At 40.2% G+C, this 20,300-nt stretch overlaps 1 protein-coding gene across 1 annotated transcript in view; it reads right to left on the reverse strand.

Annotated features, from left to right (window-relative positions):
* Positions 1-3,895, reverse strand: part of LOC132147032 (zinc finger protein 271-like) — a 220,253-nt gene extending 216,358 nt beyond the window's left edge. Inside the window, exon 1 of the transcript XR_009434908.1 lies at positions 3,341-3,895. The gene's annotated coding sequence lies outside the window, so the exon portion shown is untranslated. The remainder of the gene's footprint in view (positions 1-3,340) is intronic.
* Positions 3,896-20,300: the final 16,405 nt, after the last annotated feature.

The following is a 20,300-nucleotide window of genomic DNA, read 5'->3' on the forward strand; positions in this document are numbered from 1 at the left end:
AAATGAACATGACTGGTTTTCCGTGACATACATGACGCGGTTTTGTTTATAGTTCTTTAAGCAACTTAATTAATAATAATTGGTTCATAAACATTATTTTAAATATTATGTTTTTTTTCAGTCATGTATTCTAATGCTTTGAATAAACGTACAGTAATATTTTGCTCGATGCGCTATCTTGAGGCCTCAGAAGAGAAGCAAAAAGCTTTTCTTCACCCTAACTGAAATTATGCATTTTAAATTCGAATTTATTTTTTCTTTTTTTTTTCAGCTATTTTGACAGCCCTAGGCGATTCTAGCCCGGAATCTGTATCCGGCAGAATTCACATTTCTGTTGTAAAAAGAGAAACATTGTGCAGAAGTATTATTTGCTGTTATGCGTGTGTCCGAAGCTGCAGTTGCTGTGTGATGAGTGTTCCAAAAAAAAGAAAAAAAAAAAAAAAAAAAACTGGACGCGCTCCGTTTTTTTTTTCTGTAAAGAAAATTTTTTTTTTTTTTCTATTTTCGTTTTCGAAACTTGTGTTGGTTGGTCCAATTAGCCTTTCGCCGGCCCCTCCCCCAAAACGGCCATTGTCCAATCACACATCATAGCAACCGTTACTATGTGAGGCAGTTCAGACAAACTTTGACCCACGGCGTTTGTAAATCGGACACTAGAATAGAGCAGTAATCGGGCCTTAAAAGTTAGGCCCGACAGGACCCGAGCCCGACAGATTTCGCCCGAGTCAGACAAATACATTTTGATTGACAGCTTTTTAAAAGCCTGAACCCGTTTACAGCCCGATATTATTCAAATGTACGCACGCACACAGCTCTTTTGCCTTTTGTCAAGAATGAGTCATTTATACATGTTTTAACATAATTTATACATGACTAACATGATAGGCCACTTGGAAGTTTGAACAAAGAAATAAAATAAGTCCTCTGTGACATCGTAACATCTCAGAACTCTAAATAGCCCTAGGTATAGACTCATTTAGCCTATAAATAGGCTAACGCACCAATAAAAACGAGTCTTTCTTAAAAATTTTAATTAAGATAAATTCTAAATTAAGATGGGTATTTGGCAATAACGAAATTAACTAAGATAAAGACTCTGCCTTATTTGCTTCGCCATAGCAGCTGAAATTTAATAAAAGAATGCCAACATTAGCCTATATAGGCTAGCTTAAATGTCTACATTATGCATTTAAGACTTAATTAGTATTTAGTTATCATTTTTAAAACCTTTACTCACCAAGATAATAATAAAAATAGCTACTCGCAATAGACAATAATAGACCATAACATATGAAAGAGAACTTTCCCGGCAGTGCAAGAGCATGACTGGTACACAAGGCTGTGCAGGTTGCATTTGAGGTACAGGTCATGGTGTTTCTCAGATTTCGCTTTTTTTCCCTCCACGGCATACTGTAACCCCTTTTGCCTCGATCTGGAGGATATCGCGGAGGTATTACTCCAAAAAAGGTCACAGACACGCACGGGTATAGCTCTTCCCGTCATGGCAATCTGTCCCGCTGGTCGTGTTTGACCATTTGTTTGTCGGAAGTAGCAACAGTAACTAAGGGGGGCGGGGCTCGGCGAAAGGCTAATTGATTCGTGCAATAGATTTTCGAACATAAAGTGACAGACACGGTCATGGTTTTAGACTGGACGGGAGAAGATCTGGGCACAGTTTTTCCAGAACTTCGTGCCAAGTTAAAGCGGTGTCGAGCTGTTTTAATGAATGTTTAGATGTATTAAATGTTTAGTTGTTTAGACTTTGAACAGTGACCGCTAACATTTTGTTTACTGCAGCTGCAGCCATCATTACCAAGCGCAAACCATTGACTCTGGCAGTGAGTAAGAATATGAGACGAAGTGAACGCACAGGCCACAGTGTGACATCCGTTAACCAATAGTGTAAACATAGATGACGTCACAGGTTTTTTTTTTTTATTAGCAAGATAGCCTTCGTTTGTATGTAGGCCTAAGAAATTTATATATTTACAATACTTAAATATAATTAATATTATTTTATTGCTTTTGTATTAGTTGTTTGAAGAGTAAAAAAAATTGGTCATTTACAATCGGCAAGTTGGTCGGACTAAAAGCAAAAAATAAAATAAAAATTGAGTTCCATTTTTTCCATCATAACTATCATAATAAAAAACACAAAAAGTGGCATCACTGTACATTACTGTTCCTTCTTGTAATGGTTTTTGTGGATGTTTTTTAAATCTAGTTAATCAAAATGATTTATAACATCTTTATTTTTAATAAAATATAAATAAAAAATTATTATGTCTGTCCCCTCTAATTTGTAATTATTTCTTTAGCCATCTGAACAGATAATCGATTTGCCACCATGATTGACTGTGATAAGGAACCACATAGCTATTTTTTGTGTACCTCCCCCAAAGGAAATCTGGATTATTTATTTACTTAATTTTATTCTTTTTGTTTTGAAACAATATTACAACGGTGCAGTTCTACACATTAAAGATGGGAAACCATGCATGACAATGATGGAAATCTTTTCCACCGTTAGAACCCGTTAACACTGGTGTTCCACCCTGTTACACTCCTTTCCATCCTGGTAGACAAGTCATTTTAACTAATAATTTAACAGCAACGTTAAATGTTTGGCATACTTTAGTCTTATTTTATGAGGTAAAGAGCACTAACAGCATATTATTTTTTTATTATTATTTACAACCCTATTGGTAAAAATTGGCACAAAAAGTACCTGTACTTAATAATTAAGACACATTCTATTCATCAATAATTGTTTTGTTATTGTTTAAAAAAAAATAATAATAAATAAGATGGCATAAGGGACATATACTATCCAAGAAATGCCCATTTTTGTTTAACATTTACATTATTAACATGTAACTAGATGTCCCTAACAGGGTGGAATATTTTCATGGCCAGTGTCAATCTACCCATAATTATTATTTTTGAGTCCCTGAGCTTGACCAATATGCATTCCTAATAGTTAAACATATTACTATTTTGTTAGAATGCAAAGAACATAAAAATCATATATATATATATATATATATATATATATATATATATATATATATATATACTTAAAATACTAGCGTAAAATCTTATTCAGTCTCACATGCTCTGAGTTCAACAGTTTTATGATTCCAAAAAGCAAAAATAAAGTCTAATTAAAGTAATAATTGATTTTTTTATATCCTCTGTGTCAGTTCGCTCACATTTCCATAAGAATTTCTAAACAATGATTTAGGCCATGGCATTTTAATGATAGTCAAGGTCTTATTATTAAATAAAGGAACTTTAGATGTACCACAAATATTCATTAAAGATAAGAATAAACATCTACCTCCTTGTTCCTCGTGTTTTATTCTCAAAGTTTCTGGTTCCTCGTGTTTTATTCTCCAGGTTTCTGGTTCCTCGTGTTTTATTCTCCAGGTTTCTGGTTCACTCGTGTTCTCTTCTCTCTCTTCTTTAACGAACATCATTTTCACAGCAGCAGATCTCAGTTCAGATGATAAACTCCTCCAGATATTCCTGCTCGCTTCAAAACTTAGACACGGCTGTGAGGACGAGAATATTACAGGTATTTACTAACCTAACTCAAAACCCGTATTTCTCTATTTAGAAAAAAAAACATTTCTAACCGTTTGTATTAAACCAGTATCACAACAAAACAACAGAGAACGGGGTAAAAGAAATCTTCTTCTTCTGAGGTTTAAAGGTGTTTGGCGAACAAACGTATGTGTTTTAGCGCTACCTGCTGGACTGGAGTGATAGGCGGCTAGAGGAGGATAATAAAACGTGACAATTTGTTTTCCTTTGAGAAAAAAAAAGTCATTTACACAAATAAATGATAAATAAATTACAGACTTGCGTGTAATTTGATCTACACCAGCAGCCTTCGTGAGTGATTGGTAGTTGAGTGATGATCAGTTGGTTAATGGCCATTCCACCAAATATTTGCAATTTGCTTCCAATATTAAGTTATTTGTTTTTAATCTCTCTCTCTCTCTTTCTTTTTTTAAAGGGCACTTATTAAGTAAAAAAAAAATGTTTTAGGTGGTGTTTGGACAAAAATGTGTGTGTGTGAACACAACCACCATACATTGATAAAAATCCACCTACACCTCCCACACCCAATATTTTAGCATCTATAAACAGGGGTGCACATAATTTTTTCAGCCTGATTCTCAGGAGATTTGGTTTGGTCCTCACACTGCATGTAGTGTGACCCATTCAATATAATTATAATAAAATACACTAATAGTCATTATATTATTTCACTTTTAATTTAGTTCTTTAAAATAATATATATATAATAATCATAACTTTATTAAGTTGGAAATAGTTTCCGATAGCATGTGATGACAGCAGAGAAGCGCTCTCGCTCAACACAGGTGGAGTGAATTGTTTTGTTAACTTTGCTGTTATAATGAACACTTTACCGAGTTCAAATCACTGTGGCCGCTAAGAGGATTAGAATTCCAACACAAATCGTTCCCGTCTTCAGATTTATTAATCAGTTTGTGTGGTTCTGTAAAGAAAACAGACAAAGTAAAATATACCCCAAATAAACAGTAGTTCTGACAAGGCACTCACAAGGAATATATGTAAAAAAGCCTTTATTTAAACTTGGCTATCATTAAAAACATGCCAACATGTTTCGGTCTCTGTGGCCTTCTTCAGGGCAAATTCAAAATGGCAGTCTCTAGATATATATCTGTATGTGGTCACATGACCTAGAAGCACAGGTGTTCATCTGCACAGGTATCGCCTGACAAGAAGCAATTATGACATGGCAAGAGGTAACCACCCATACAGAAGCCACATAGATCGAAATATATTTAATATAATTGAATTTTTATATATTGAAATTTAAATAGAAGAAAATACGTTTTATAAAATGTATATAAATATATTTCGCTATCATAGGTCACTTCGATGCTGCGGTGACGTCACCGGTATGGGAAACACCTTCGGTGTGACGAATGTCTGAAGCCCTATATCATCTCGCCAATCCTATTGGCAAAATAGCGCTTGGCACCACCCTTACGCATGCGCACGCATCATATACCTGAGTGCCGCGCGCCATTTCGCTCAGATTTCATTCCTTCAGGGAAGCGAATCATCTGTGCCCTAGGAATCATCTCGCGTTCTCAGCGTTTTTTCTACGAGCAGTGTTAACTCCTCTTCGCGGACACGATGAATTTTCGGAAGTGCAAAGATCCGTGTACCAGGTTCATCACAAAGGGAGACTCACATGACAGGTGCGTAGTATGCTTAGGTTTACATCACGCACAGGTGGCGCTTAACGGCCTTTCTTCCTGTCCCCATTGTGATGGCCTGCGGCTCAGAGTACTGCGCTCGAGGGCGGATGTATTTTCTAATGTCGCCCCCGTGTCTAACCCCCGTCATATCACGTCTGCGACTGCCGAGGCACCGCATGAGGTGATAGCTTGGGGTGACATGTGCGACATGGATTTCGAGGACAGCGCAGCGCTGGAATTTTCTCCACGTCGCTCGCTCTCCCCTACCCTGGTGCAGGAAAAGAGTTTTATTGAGCCAGTCGTCTTCTCTAATGAGGATTTTCAACCCACACCGGAGGCATGTGATGCCATCTCCTTCGGTTGTGGACGTTATGATGACGACATTTTATCCACCGCAGCCTCGGGGTCTGAGGACTTCGCGGCTGACACGAGCTCTCTCCCTCCTAGTGGACAGGAGAAGTGCGTTTCCCCGTCCTACAGCGAGCTGTTGGATGTGGTCTCTCGCGCGGTGAGTAAATTGGGGCTGGATTGGGAGGTTGATAAGGCCGAGGCCCAACCTTCTTCTAAGATGGACGACCGTTTTCAAACCAGTCGTATACCTGTACAGCCCCGAAGGCCTTTGCCCTTTTTCCCGGACCCCCACCAGGAGGTTTCGAGGTCCTGGAAACAGCCATACTCGGCACGTATTACCAACGCTGCAGCTGCGGATTTCGCCACCATTTCGGACTCTTGCCGAACACCTCGCGCCTAATTCGGCCGCGGCATGGAAGTCTCGCCCCCTTCTTCCCTCTAAGGCGTGTCCAGTCACGTCCAGCCTCGTTGGGAAATCCTACATGGCTGCTGGTCAAGCGCCCGCTTCGCTCCACTCTATGGCGGTCCTATAGGCCTACCAAGCGGAGCTCTTAAAGGAGCTTGATGAAGGGGAGGGTATCACACCAGAGGCCGTGAAGGAATTACGGCGAGCAACGGATTTGGCGCTACGTGCTACCAAACATACTGCTCGTGCAGTGGGCCTTTCCATGGCTGGATTAGTTACGGTCGAGCGCCACCTCTGACTTAATCTCACCGATATTAAAGAAAAGGACAAATCTTTTCTCATGGACGCCCCCATTTCTAAGGATGGTTTATTTGGAGAGGCTGTTACTTCGGTGGTGGAGAAGTTTAGAGCAGCTAAGCAGCAATCAGCCGCTTTTTCGCCAGCTGATTCCTCGCAGGCCCAGGGAGGCTGAACGCCGGCAGGCGCCCGCGCGATGGACTCTCGCGCGATGACAGCAAAGCTATCTCTCCCGCGAGCTCAGTGGATTGCGTCATGCGTGCGTCGCTTCAAAGCGGGTCACACAGTGACAGTGGGCTTGTGCCTCAGACTTTTAGGTCTAATGGCAGCGGCATTCCCTGTAATCCGTCTGGGATTACTTCACATGCGCCCTTTTCAGTGGTGGGCAAAAAGACAGAACATTTCACCCCGTTGTCCTCCGCATCGGACGATCTCGGTGACATGGAGGTGTGTGATGTCGATAAAACTGTGGATGTCAACAGAATTTCTTCTAGCCGGAGTTCGGCTGGGGATTTGTGCTTTCCGGGAGACCGTCATGACGGATGCGTCTTAGACCGGTTGAGGAGCTGTTTGTCAAGGGCGCCCAGCCCGCGGAGTGTGGACAGCGACACAACGAAGTTGGCACATAAACAGGTTAGAATTAGTGGCAGTTTTTCTAGCTCTCCAGTATTTCTCGAATCTGCTGATCGGCCGTCATGTGCTGCTCAGGTCAGACAACTCAGGGAGGATTACGCTCTCGCCCCCTGTGCAGGCTGGCGAGACATATTCTTCTTTGGTCTCAGAACAAATTTCTGTCGATCCGAGCTGTTCATGTCCCCGGACGTTTGAACTTCGGAGCGGATCTGCTATCCAGACAGACTCTGGAGCAAGGGGAATGGAGATTACACCCCCAGACGGTGAACCTCTTATGGCAGATTTTTTGAATAGTGAGAGTGGACTTATTCGCGTCGAGCATGACTACGCATTGCCCACTATGGTTCTCCCTATGCCCTCCATCGCCCCTGGGCTTGGACGCGTTAGCTCATGGTTGGCCCAAGACCAGCTTGTATGCTTTTCCCCCGATTTGTTTAATCCCAGCAGTATTATCCAGAATACGGCTGGGCAGAGTGGAACAGCTGCTGCTGGTAGCTCCGCGGTGGCACACACAGCTGTGGTTTGCGGACCTGATCGGTCTGTTAGCGGGCTCTCCTGAGATTCCCCTCAGGCAGGATTTATTATCACAAGCACAGGGCATGACTTGGCACCCAAGGCCAGATCTATGGAGACTGTGGGCGTGGCCTCTGAGCGGAGTGAGCTAGTATGTCCCGGTCTTTCTGTCGAAACCACCGAGACTATACTGAATTCTAGAGCTGCTTCCACGAGACGCTTATATGCTTTCAAGTGGAAACTGTTTACGACCTGGTGTGGAGTTCGTAATATGGATCCAGTTTACTGCCCAGTGGCTTCAGTGCTGGAGTTCCTTCAAGACCGTTTTTCTGGTGGAGTGATGCCGGCCACTCTAAAAGTTTACGTGGCAGCCATTTCAGCTTACCACGAATATATAGATGGTGCCTCAATGGGCCGTCATCCGCTGGTTTCTCGTTTTGTACAGGGTGCACGATGGCTGAGGCCTTTCCGCCCCGTGCGAGTTCCTTCATGGGATTTATCTATTGTGTTGCAAGGTTTATCAGGGCATCCGTTTGAACCCCTGGAAACTATAACGGATAAAATCCTGACTTTGAAGACAGTTCTTCTTATGGCTTTATGCTCCCTCAAGAGAGTTGGGGTTTTACAGGCTCTCTATGTCTCACCCTCGTGCATGGAATTTGCACCGGGCTCTGTAAAAGTGTTGGTGCGACCAAGGCCTAATTATGTCCCTAAGGTCGCATCTAATCCCTTTCGCTTTCAGCAAATAGTCCTGGAGGCTTAACCCCCTGCTGAGGCAGGGTCAGGAGATCTAAGCCTTTGCCCTGTCAGAGCTTTAAAGGCTTATGTGGATCGTACAGCCCCATGGCGTGAGTCTGACCAGCTGTTTGTCTGTTTTGGACATAGAGTAAAGGCCATGCTGTTACAAAACAATGCATGTCCCATTGGCTGGTGGAAACAATATCTTTAGCCTATGAGGCGCGCGGACTCGCTTCGCCATTAGGAGTTAAAGCTCATTCCACGAGAGCAGTGGCTTCTTCTCAAGCTTTTCTCAGTGGATCTTTGATGGATGATATCTGTGCTGCGGCAGGCTGGTCCTCACCGAGCACTTTTATCCAGTCTTACAGTCTGGATGTGAGGATGGCTCCTGGCTCCCGGGTTCTCTCCGCTTGAGCAGATGCTTCCTTGGATCCCAGCTATCAGGTACGTCAGGCGTTGTGGTATAGCGTTCCCATACCGGTGACGTCACCGCAGCATCGAAGTGACCTATGATAGGGAACATCTCGGTTACGTATGTAACCATGGTTCCCTGAATAGGGAACGAGATGCTGCGGTCCTGGCCGTTCCATACCTTGATAGCATTCTTCTTCTTCAGTTCATGAAATCTGAGCGAAATGGCGCGCGGCACTCAGGTATATGATCCATGCGCATGTGTAAGGGTGGTGCCAAGCGCTATTTGGCCAATAGGATTGGCGAGATGGTATAGGGCTTCAGACATTCGTCACACCGAAGGTGTTTCCCATACCGGTGACGTCACCGCAGCATCTCGTTCCCTATTCAGGGAACCATGATTACATACGTAACTGAGATGTTTAAAATATATTACAAAAATATATTTAAATATTTGATTTTGGCCACTTTTTAATATTTTCCACATATATTAAACATATGGAAATATATTTTTATTGGAAATATTTACATATATTTATTTCCCATATATGTAAATACATTTAGATATCAGACTATGTAAAAATATTAATTTGCAATATATGTCTATGTATTAATTTCTAATATTTGTTAACATATTACATTTCAGTACATATATATATATATATATATATATATATATATATATAAATTTAAACATTTAAATACTGAACAGAAATTGGAGACTAAAAAATGTAAAAATCCCCAGACAATGCAACTGACAATATAAATTCACTTGCAATAATGAGCAGTACATTCAGATGACATAACGCCTACTATAGAAAAACAAGAATTGTATTGATATTGACAAAAGAACAGTGCACATAAACTGCACGATTAAAACAAATCAAACCAGCAACTTTACTGAAATTGCTATTATTAATGCTAAAGGATGATGCTAAAACCTGAAAAGTAATTCTTGAAGATAATTTTTTTTTAAATTAATGAAATAAAGTCTGTTAAAAAATTAAAATAAAAAAACTGTTTTACAGTTGTCTAATAGAGGGGGTGAAGGAAGAACATCCAAACCCTGCCCGATTCCTTCAATTTTTTTATTAATTTATATAATGGTGTTTTTTTCATAAAGCAAAGGCAGTGGCAAAATTAACATGACCATACTTTGATTTTTTTTCTTGCAAATACAAACTGTATCCAAATTGTTGTTTTTTGGAGTGTGTGTGTAGTTTAATTTGTAGAACAACAACATCCCGGTGAGTCCCGACACACACACACACACACTTACTCACACATACCATTGTCTGGTTAGCTTGTAATAGTGTTGTCAAAACACCCGGTACTTCGGTACCAAGTCGGTACTAAAAAAATGAAAATGTGACGGTACCAGGTTTCTTTAAGTATCGGTGGTCAACCCGGTTCTTGATGCATACAGTGCTATGATTTCCGCAAAGCAGAAAACGTGGACAGAATCTCAAAATCCAGTCATGAAAATGAAACTTACATTTTAATACGGACCGTCACGGAATTTGTCAAAGTATAAATTAATCAAATCAAATCTCCATATGGACCAGTCTCTGTAAATGTTAAGCCGCAAAAGTTGGCTGAAATATGAATCATGCATGTTCTGCGCGTCTCTGTGTGAATGACTGAATGGCAGGGTTTGTTTACTACATGTAAAAAGCATTTTACAATTTCATTTGAGTAAAACCAGTGTCAATTTAAAGGTATTCACGGCAACCCGTCAAAATAAAAGTTAATTTTTACATAAAGGCATTGTGCTAGAAATATTACTATTATTTAGTAGAATGTATTTGATACTGCTACTACTTTTGAAAAAAATAATAAAACTTTATTTTTTAAAGAAATAAATCACAAAATATTTCTTCCATGTTTTAATTTTAATAGCAAATCCCCTTTATTTACCAAAAAAAAAAAAAAAAAATTTATTTAGATTTCATTAATTAAAACACAAATTAAATTTGGGTAAAACTTGTTTACTGTTTTTCATGATTATATTACTTAAATAAGGATAAAGAATTGCATTGGTTTTATTTTTAGAGATAAAGTGTGGTTTTTTTTATTAGCATATTTTTGTGTTTTGCTTTGGTACCGAAATTGGTACCAAGAACCGTGGATTTTCACTGGTATCGGTACCGAATACTGAAATTTTGGTACCGTGACAAAACTAGTTGTACCTCTCTGGTTGTAGTGTCCTCAGTGCAGTGTTAAACAGGATGACCTTGTAAGACACACAGGACTCAAAACATATTTGATATATTTTTTAAATATCTGATAAACTTTTGAATGTTTGCAGTTTTTCTTATTAGCCAGATGGTTCATAGTGCCTGGAGAAGTTCTTCAACAAGATGTCCACTCCAACTCTGCTTTGATGATATAGGTGAAATATAGGGGTGCACCGAAATTTCGGCCGCCGAAAATCTTAGGCCAAAATGGCATTATCGGTTTCGGGCCAAATAAAAAAAACAGCCGAAAACGTAAACCGAAAATGAATGTCACCCGCCCCTCCCATCCGTGTACAAGCGCTTAGGTTTCACTCACGGTCGAGCTGTTATCACGCGTCTCCCTATCAAAGATTAAGCATGTCAAAGGGCTGTCACAATAAAAAAAAGCTTGTCACAAAAGCTGCACAATCGATCGGACCAACCAACACAAGTTTCGAAAACGAAAATAGGGAATCGATTTTAACGGCCTTCTCTCGGAGCGCGTCCAGCTCGTCACTATACGCTCGCAGCGAACGCGCGTCACACAGCAACTGCAGGTTCTGACACACACACACACACACACACACACACACACACACACACACACACACACACACACACACACACACAGCCTATTAGTGCATAATATCAATGTAGCCTTCAGTAATGTTTTTCATTGATGTTATGGCAGTCCACATTGCTGACTTGTGCGCGTCTCAAGCGCCCTCTTTACGTTCGCCCTAATGCCTGTTTAGTTGTCGGTGGATTTGCCTATATTTGGCGTTGAAAAACGGATCAACGCCAAATATAGGCAATTTACTAACGATTCAATGAACACTTTGCCTATGTCTCAAAAATCGAACAGGATTTTTATAGGGAACAGCCCTATACGAGAGGACACCAAAGTTGCAATATGTATCATTTGTTCTGCAAAAATCTCCAAAATTGTGGATTTTTTTTGCACAATTCTCGGCTTCAGTTTCGGTTTTCGGCCAAGTGCATCCTAAATTTTCGGTTTCGGCGCAGAATTTTCATTTCGGTGCATCACTAGTGAAATATATTGTGAAAAAAGCATTTTAAGTTATTCAGATCACCTGTGTTTCCTATATCTGTATCAGCAGCTCCCATTAGAGGTTTTTTTTATGACACTACTAAAACCACAATACAATTTTTTATCAATATTTATCTACTCTACAATGAAAGCAGGGTATATGAAGGAATCATAGAGATGAATTTACTACATTTTACTACCTTTTTTACCACCTCCACAATATTTTTTACTACCAACACGACATCAAGCAGCAGCCCTTTTTGGGGGGGGGGGGGGATGTATGCAAAGCACCACTTACTACTTTCTATAAGGTATAAGTGTGACACTGTCACACCCATCATACATATTAGGTACACTAATTTAATTGTGATCATTAAGTATTGTCATTGTGAATTATGTTTTTTTGCTATCGCTTGTAAAATGGTTCTAAAATATGACAAGAATATGACAAGAACTTAGAGTTAAACTGTGTGAGAACAAATTCGTCTTGATAATGTCAGATAACTTTGATAGAAATGTGTATGCAATGGATTTACAATCAACCAAAACTACAGAAAAATGTTATTATGACAATATTTACACAACTATCAATACTTTGTTGACCAATTACCAAGCAATGCCTCATTTTGTTCAGACTGTGGTGTGAAAAGGTTGCATTAGCAATTCAGGGAAAAAAATAAACATAAGCAATACATGGTGCTTTATAAGGTGCTGAATAATTTTAGGTCCCAATTTTATATACATATTAGAGATGTCCGATTCGCGAACGAATCGTTCAATTTAACCGGATCTTCTTAGTGAACCGGTTGAACCAGTTCACCAAATCGAACTGAATCGTTTGAAACGGTTCACGTCTCCAATAAGCATTAATCCACAAATTACTTAAGCTGTTAAATTTTTATAACGTGACTGACACTCACTCTGAGTCAGAATAAACCAATATCCCGGAGTAATTCATTTACTCAAACAGTACACTGACTGAACTGACCGAATTGAAGATGAACACCGAGCAGAGCCAGATGACGAACAAATGCCCCCACTGCTGGAGCAGTTCTCGTTCTCAAGTCAAGAACCGGTTGCATCGGTTTTCGGATCACCAGTACACTGAACCGAAAACCGTTTCTTTATGCTGTGTTCACACCAAATGCGAATAGAGCGTCTACCGCGTCTAGTTTGCCGCATGAACATTTTGAGATCATTCGTGCGTGAAATTCGCCTCATTCGCGCGTGAAATTAACTTCACAACAGACGCGAATTTGCATCATGGGGGGGCTTCTGCCAGCTAAGTTCACGCAGCATTTTCAACCGCCATTGTTTTCGGATAATTTTCAAAATATTACTGTTATCGTGTCATGAAATGTAGTTTTAAAAGTATTTCAGGCGAGAATGTAGTTGTTTTAAACTCAAATATGTGGTTTATTTATAAAGAGATGAGCTCCATGCGATCATGTTTTATATATATATATATATATATATATATATATATATATATATAGGTCCTTTTTATTCCTGTCTCTATAGAAAAAGGAACTTTTGTCATATAGCTCCGGTTGACTGCTCACTAACATCAGTCGTTCCACCATGTTGAATGAGTGACTCCTAGCAGGCTCCTGATTGGTTAACGCGGCGCGAATTGACGCCAAAGTTCAAATTTTTCAACTCGGGCGGCAGACGCGAATTCACGTCAAACGCTTAAATGCAAAAAAGCACCATTCGCGTGTTCGGTGTGAACACAGCATTAGGACGCGTCCGATTTGAGAACCGATGAATTGATGATTCTGCGCATGCGTGATTCAGCGTGAAGCCGACTGACTCACAGCATGGCAGAACCGAACTGATTATTTTGGTGATTGATTCTGAACTGATTCTGTCCTAATGTTATGAGCGCGGGTAAACCGAGGGCTTGAATGAAGGGCAATCTGGCGAAACGTAAGTTCATTTAATAACAAATACATCGCAATGGATTATGTATAGTAAGTGGATCATGGTTTCTGCGCAAATGACACCTAATTTATTTACTTTATATCTACAAGACATAAATTCTCGTATGCACAGGGTGCGTTGTGGCAAAACTTAATTGTAAACTTTTCATGATTATGAGGTTTTTAACTGACTAAGGTTATGATTACTGACTTTATGTATTTGAATGTTTGATAGACTTGACGCCATTACGTCGAGCGTAAAAGAACCGGTGAACTGGTTTATTGAATCGAACCGTCCGAAAAAAACGGTTCGTGAAAAAAGAATCGAACTTCCCATCACTAATATATATATATAGATATATAGATAGATAAAGACAGATAGATAGACAGATATAAAATTTTTAGCAATTTCACTAGTAGTTCACTGTTGTTATAATATGTTACAGTTCGCTTAATTTTGCTATTAAGAGTGAGGAGTCACGTGCTGATTTGGGTTGATTTGGGCGGGGTCTGAGCCGGTCGGCCATGATGGTAGAACACGCTATCGGTTACCAGGGGCAATGCCTTCAGAACTTAACAGAGGCGCGACTAAACACTTCAGAGCTCTTTAATTTTTGCGCATTTATTATGTCGGCGGAACAGAGACGGATCTACGAATACGAGAAAGAAAAGGAAGAACGTAAAGCAATGCAAAGATAAGGTCTCAGGTCATACAAAATATCGACCCATACGAGCTCCCTGCAGCGGCACAGAGCCCTGGACCATTTACCTCCATGCACACATATGGACATTGTGAATTATCTTGTTTACGGTGTAAGTCACCTTGCATTCACACGGTTAATGGCTTTAATCTAACCAGGACATTTAAATCTTCCAATCACATAACCAGAACTGGTTTGTCCACTTTGCAGCCCCAACACAAAAACCTGGTACAGCATGTGTCATTGGGCTAAAATCAAATTATAACTAAACATACACAGCTTTAGCCTACATCAAAACATGTTGGAAACGTTTGTGTACATTGAACATCTCGTTACAATCTAGTCTTTATGAAACAGTCGCAGTTAATTAAGTTGTCATTTTGGTCAAGAAGTGTCTGCTAAATGCAATGTAATTACAACAAGCTAAAACACATGTGAAGAAACTTACCTGGGCCAGTACAAGGCTGTTTTCATCACCTGGAGGCTTGTAGATGGACCCAGCCACAGCAGAAAGCCTCGTAACTTTCCAAAGACTTGTGGCTTTTAAACTCCTGCATTGTGTAGTAACTTAGACCAAAAACTAGATAGTTCACAATGTCCATATATATGCATCGAGGTAAATGGTTCAGCTCTCTGTGCCATTCCGCTGCAGGGAGCTCGTATGGGTCGATATTTTGGATGCCTGAGAGATTCTCCAAATACCACTGTTTTGCGCTTGGTGTAACCTAAAAAAAACTGTATTCCATTGTTCCTATGTGTTCCATATGTATCGTGTGAGGTACTAGAGCAGTTTTTAATGCAGCAGTAACTTCCAGGCATGGTAAAACAGTGCAGAATTGCAAGAATCTCCTCTACTACCGAGTTAACAACACACTTAATCATGTTTTGCCGCCGGTGTCCTGCCAACATGGCGGAGAGGGTGATATCGAGGGGAGGGGCTCTGTGCTATGACGACAACTCCTCACTCTCAATACTCCCTTACATAAACGTATTATAGTGTCCTGTACCTACTAGTAAAATATATATATCAAAAATTATATCTGGTGTCTGAATAATTTTTGGTTTGGCTGTGCATTAATTCTTGTTAAAACTACAAAGTAATTCAGTCAAGAGCAGGGAGTAATTTTCTGTCTTTCATTTTCTTGGATTAACATTACAGCAGCCTAGTAGCTAAATTAGGCGCGGTCACTTTAAGAGACGACGAACGCGTTCAGTATAATACACATCCCATTTTTTTTTCTCAACTGTTTACTTTGACTTAAGACATAACTGACAGATATTTTGAGCCTACTTTCCAAGACAGGTATTTTGACATATTTTTTATGTATTTGTCGGAACAAGAGCAAAAAGAAGCAAATTCAGGTTTCAAGCATTTTGAGACGCCTCTCTCTGCGTGAGCCCTGAACACCAGAACACTGTGGTGCTGAGTTGGACTCTTTCACATCTTTTTGTTTGTTCAAACTGCGATTTGTATTCGTGTCGCTGTCCGTGATATGCGGCTCTCTCTCTCGCGTGCACCGAACACAGCGCGCGAGAGTAACCAGCTACCCTGTTAAGCTTTGCCGCGTCTTGTGTTTGGATGCTTTAATGTTTAAATCGACAAGCGGTAAGGCTTAAAAACACGTGAATCAACTGAGGCAAAAAGGAAAATGATGTTGGCGTCGCTGATAGCCTATCAACCACGGAACTCTACACAGTTTACTTCTACGTCATTACTATGAACTCCGACTCACTCAGGAGGAAGTGTTTCTCAATGTCAAGGAAGGATCCTCGGAAGCCAGAATTTCGAGGATGCTACGTCAACGACATCCGTCGAATGACTGTTCCAATGTCGAGGATCCTCAGAATTTCAACCAAGGACTGAGTCCTTTGTTCGAAAAATATCCCATACACAGGAAAGGATGCATATGTGTAGCCTTCGCGCTCTTCGCGCTCTCAAATCACCCACAATCCTATGCGCACAGCTTTGCTATCTTGTTCAAAAATTCAGAAATGTCAAACATTAGCGGAGTCGGAGCATTAACGGTTTTTATTTACGTTACTGTCACGTACGGTGATACAAGAAACACGGAGAGATCCAAGTGCAGGTAAGATATTTATTAAGGGGCAATCCAAAAGGGTAAACAGTCCAGGCAGGGTCAAACCAGAGAATCCAAATAAACAAGAACGGACAAAACACAAGGCAGGATCAAGACTACGGAATGACAAGACATTAGACAAGGACTCCGTGACACATACTAAGACACACCGGGTATAAATACACAGAAGGATAATGAGGGAATAGGAGACAGGTGGGGAACAATCAATTACTAACAAGGAGGAAGGTGACCAAATAAGGGAACAGGAAGTGATAAGGTGACAGACACCGTGAGAAAGGGGGACATCTAGTGGAAACCCAGGGACACAACCCAGACACTGTCTTTACTACACGAAACTGTAGTAAATATAAGTAAAGTTTAACGTTTAAATGCCAGTACAAATTACTACCATATTGATATTGTTAATTATACAAATACAAATGGCTAACTGAACCGGAACTGTCATTTAACAATTGTTAGCTTGGTTGCCGTTACTGGCATTTCTTTTATAAATAACTAGTTAAGTTGTCCAAAGTAATTTAACGTTAATATACTATTCACCTTATTATTCATAGCTTTCTCGTCTTTTTTAACAGGGACCAAGGAACAAATGGAGGCGTTTATACGTCTCCATATAAAAAGGAAGCAGCTGTTTACAGGGGGGACAGACACCGCGGCAAACGGATATCGGTGAGAAGCAAATTAATTAATGTTCAGAAGTGTTAGCTGTGTAATCTTCTTTGTATTTCTTCCCCATCATTCACATAGGCTTATTTTGGAGAAGATGGGGCTCGAAGGGAGGGTTTCCCATGCCCAGGCAAAAAAAAAAAAAAAGTGGGACAATTTAAAAATGAAGTACAAGGTGGGAGACAAGTATGGAAATAATTATCCACATTTTAATGCAACTTGTGATTTTTGAAGTAAGCCTTGAATGTAAACCTGACAGACTTGGGCCTGCTTCCAGCAAGTATATGCAGTGTAGTGTACAATAGTACTAATACACTACCGTAATACACTAAAGTTTGGGGTCAGTGAGATTTGTATTTTTTGGAGGAAAGAAAGCAATACTTTTATTTATCAAGGAATAATTAATTTGATCGAAAGTGACAGTAAAGACATTTATAATGTTACAAAAGATTATTTTTCAAACAAATGCTGTTCTTTTGAACTTCCTATTCATCAAAGAATCCTGAAAAAAAACTGTACAACTGATAGACTGTTTTCAACATTGATAATAATAAATGTTTCTTGAGCATCAAATCCTCACATTATACTGATTTGTGAAGGATCATGTGACACTCAAGACTGGTGATGCTGAAAATTTAGCTTCGATCACAGCCATAAATTACACATTACTGTATATTCACATAGAAAACAACTGATTTACACTGTAATAATATTTAATACAATAACTGATTTTTGTAATATTTTTAATCAAGAGCTTTAGTCACGAGCTTGACAAAAGCAAAGCAATTTGCAAAGCCTGCCAAATGGAGGTGAAGTATTGTGGAAATATTACTAATCTCAGGAACCACATGATGCGACATCATATCCAAGCCCGCCACCGGACTGCAACAGATGACACTGAAACAAACTCTAAACTGCCAACTAATTCTGCACGCTCTGTCAAAATAACTGAGGCGATTGCGGGCTTCATTTGCAAAGATATGCACCCGTATTCTGTTGTTGAGAATGTGGGATTCAGGCGGCTAATGAAGGTAATGGAACCAAATTATGTCATTGTGTCTCGCAAACGTCTGTCTGAAGAAGTGATCCCCAACATGTACCAGACAGTTAAAGATGGTGTAAGGTGTAAGCTTAAGACCGCAGAGAGGGTGGGCATTACGAGTGACACCTGGACATCCGTAGCTACGGAATCTTACATGAGTGTGACAGCACACTACATAGACGAGCTCTGGAACCTCGTGTCTTACGTGCTGCAGACAACCGAAGTTCAAACGGACCATCGCTCTGTCAGTCTAGCTGAAATGTTAACCAAAGCTATGGAGGAGTGGGGGCTGCTGAGTAAAGACCCAGCCATAGTCACTGACAACGCGGCGAATATGATCTGTGCGGTTGAGATTACGGGGCTAACCAACGTCGGCTGCTTCGCGCACATAATCAACCTGGCCTCGCAAGCCGGTCTCAAACTGCCGAATGTTGCACGCCTTCTTGGGAGAGTAAGGCACATCGCAAAGTTGAATGTTTATAATAATAGTATCGTGAGTATAGTATAGTAAGGTGACCGCAGCAAATTGGCCCTGGTTAGCACTCATGGACAAGGCATTAGGGCAGTCTGCAGAAGTCTCGCCCCCTTGCCTTATTGCCTCGATCCAAGAGGAAGAACCAGGGCCAAGCACTGCTCAAGAGGTAGATGAAGGGAGAGGCGAGGATGAGGAGACAGTGAGAGACAAGAGCAAAGAGAGAGCAGGGCACAGAGGAGAGAAGAGGAGAAGGGAACGAGAGGATCCAATCCTACAACTTCTAAAGGAGGATATTAAATACCAGAGGGAGTCAAATGAGAGAAGGGAAGCAGAGGCTAGAGAGAGGGCAGACCGCTTTTTTTGCTTTTGGAGAGGTTGGCGGAAAAATAAAGTCAATTACATTGAACTGGTTTTTCTTTGCCCCTTAATTATTTAATATAAACTGTATATCCATTTTTTTTTAAAACCTCTGTTCTTTAGACCGCAACAGAAAAACAAAATGTATTGAACAATATCTTCACCCTTATTTACAACGTTTTGTGATTTAGTATTCCAAGCTCTACAAAAAGCATTAATTTCATCTTTGTTACATAAAATAAAAATGTATTTGAACACTTTTTTTATTGAAAACTATATACATGAAGCAGCAAATTCATTTAAACAACATTCTCATATCTACAACTATATACAACAACTTAAACATTTACAACTATATACAACAAGACAAGAAGAACACAAGTGGCCATCAGCCACACTGCCTACAGCACCGCCGCTGCTGCTGTTGTTACTTCAAAGCTGCAGACAGAAGAAGAAAGTTTAGATTAGTCCAATGGTAATCCAATCTGTCATGTAAGATGATAATTGATCCTACAACAGTTGCAGTATATTTAATGTATCACTGAAGGTAAATAAAATATACGTCCGTTAAGACCATAATACAGTACATCACTGGTACATTAAGTATATTTCATTTACCTTCTTGACTGTATGGGTGTTTACCAATGGTGGTGTTGTATGTACTTGGATGTAAGCGCAGCAGGTCATAGTCCACACTTAAATATTCACCTGGCAAAAATAGTCATGGTCAAGAGGTGCCTGTGGGAGTGCAGACACCTCATTGGTCAGCGCAGCCCGCCAAGCTGCTCCACTCCGGCTCTCCCCACCATCAAGCTCCCCAGGTGGCTGGTTGTCCTCCTCCTCCACAAGCTCTTCCAGCACATCCCCGACACCAACACAAATGTTGGCAGACCAAAAGGATACAAGACTGTTGAGATGTGAAAAAACATGAACACAGAAGATGCATTAACTGTTATTTTGAGTAGGATACTATGATTTGATTAAAAAATCCACTACAGAAGTATTGCAATGATTTATTACCTTAGGGACAAACAGTGAATGTACTTCAAGTGCTTCTAAAAAGATGCACCTGAAGCGGGTTTTCATCATTCCAAATAAACCCACAAAGATGACCCTGATGGTCACAGGCTGCCTGGAGCACCACTGAAGGGAAGAGCTTTC

The sequence above is a fragment of the Carassius carassius genome, chromosome 1 (genome assembly GCF_963082965.1).
Source record: "Carassius carassius chromosome 1, fCarCar2.1, whole genome shotgun sequence".
Taxonomy (NCBI): domain Eukaryota; kingdom Metazoa; phylum Chordata; class Actinopteri; order Cypriniformes; family Cyprinidae; genus Carassius; species Carassius carassius.